The sequence below is a fragment of the Ranitomeya variabilis genome, chromosome 5 (assembly GCF_051348905.1).
Source record: "Ranitomeya variabilis isolate aRanVar5 chromosome 5, aRanVar5.hap1, whole genome shotgun sequence".
NCBI lineage: Eukaryota > Metazoa > Chordata > Amphibia > Anura > Dendrobatidae > Ranitomeya > Ranitomeya variabilis.
This window is the reverse complement of record NC_135236.1, coordinates 189,753,317-189,755,034: the sequence shown is the minus strand read 5'-3', so window position 1 is coordinate 189,755,034 and position 1,718 is coordinate 189,753,317. Positions and strand designations below refer to the sequence as shown.

General features: G+C 47.7%; 1 long non-coding RNA gene across 1 annotated transcript; it reads left to right on the top strand.

Annotated features, from left to right (window-relative positions):
• Positions 1-267: 267 nt before the first annotated feature.
• LOC143775476 (uncharacterized) lies at positions 268-1,460 on the top strand. Its single transcript, XR_013215653.1, has 2 exons — positions 268-351; positions 477-1,460. It is a non-coding gene; the product is annotated as an uncharacterized LOC143775476 (long non-coding RNA).
• Positions 1,461-1,718: the final 258 nt, after the last annotated feature.

Genomic DNA, 1,718 nt, shown 5'->3' with positions numbered 1-1,718 from the left:
GTCGGACCGCCGCCATGCTGACCAGTATGTCACCCGACGGCTATGGGAGGAAGTGTGCAATGCTGTCATTGATAACTGGGAGGAACTCGATGCTGGGGCCCAGGATCTAGCACGTAAGTATTCACAGTTCATTAACGTGTGTTAGCATGATTTAATGTGTTGTATAGTAACCATTTTTTGCTTTCTCTTTCCAGGTAACAGGGTAATCGTGCGGTGGCGGTCACTGAGGGATCGCTTTAAGAGGGAGTTCAATAAGGAGATGCAGGGCCCGAGTGGATCTAGAGGACGCAGGAGCAGGTATAAGCATTCCAGAGCCCTGTCGTTCCTCCGGTCGACGCTGCTGAGCAGAAGGTAAATATTCAACACCACAAGTTTTCAGTCAAACTGTTAAAATGTGTAACCTTCTATTTTTTTTGGCAGCAAGGGCAATTGTAATATCAAGATACTCATTTTTTTGTTTGTTTCTTCTTTAACAGTACTGTCAGCAGCACTCGGGAGCCTGCATCAGAGTTGCACCCCTCTGGAGCGATCCCTCAGGGGTCCGCCACCGTGGACCACGTCGACCCTTCTGTGTCTGCACCTTCCCTTTTGTGTGATCCCTCGGCCCCATCCACTAGCGCTGGAGCAGCAGGGTGGACTTCGTCACTTGAAGCTGCAGGTGATGAGATGGAGTTCCCTTTACCCCACCCCTCTGACACTGCCGCAACATCTAGACCACCTTTGGGGTCAGGACGGCAGCGCCAGAGAGGTCAGGAAAGGAGCTATGCGCCTGAATTTTTGCATTTGAATGCAGCCTTCCAGAATGCCATCAAGCTTTTGGGTGAGCAAACGTCTGCTGGTTACAATATGCTTCACAAAAGCATATTGGAACTCAGCAGTCGTCTGGATAGGATGCAGTCAGATGCAAACCAGTCACCAAGACACTGCTTTTTTCAGTCAGTCCTCAGGCACATGGAGAATCTAACTCCTGACCTGCAGATGCATGTGATGCAAGGCTGCCACACTGCTCTAGTGCAGGCAATGTCCCAAGCCCCTCCACCCACCCTTCATGTTTCAACACCTTTCCCCTCTCAAGTCGCCGTCTATCCTCCCGTCCGTCCTTCTCCCGTCCATCCTCCTCCCGTCCATCCTCCTTCTACTCCTTCGCCATACCTTTCTTCCCCCCTCAGTATTTCCCAGTTCCTACCTTCCCCTTTCCATTCTTCCCCTTTAACTTCACCGTTCCCAATCCCACCAACACCTTCACCATACCTCCCACAGACCACATCTGTACCTCAACTCCCTTCCCAACCTCATGTTTTCACCACCCATTCCACTTCTGTTCCTCCCCGTGATGTCCTGTCCCCCCCTATCGACGTGGCCCGCCCTGTCAGCCCCTCCGCTACTATCTCCACCCCAAATTATGAGAACCTTTAAAAACTTTATGTAAATAAATAAAACTTTTTGTGGTTTAAAAACAATTTTATTGTCTGTCTTTTTTTTTTTTTTTTAAACTGTATTAAAACCACCAAGGTTATGGTAATAGTAAACATTACAAAATGTTTAAAGGGTACCGGTACAAAACATACAAAATACTGCAAGGTTAACAAAAAAATGGTATTTTTACAAGTTAGAAAAAATTTTTTTTACACCATTTCATACTGCCAGTCAACTGATCCTGCAGGAGACATGAAGTAGTCTGCAAAATTGTCCCGCATTCTGGAGACTGCTACTGGACT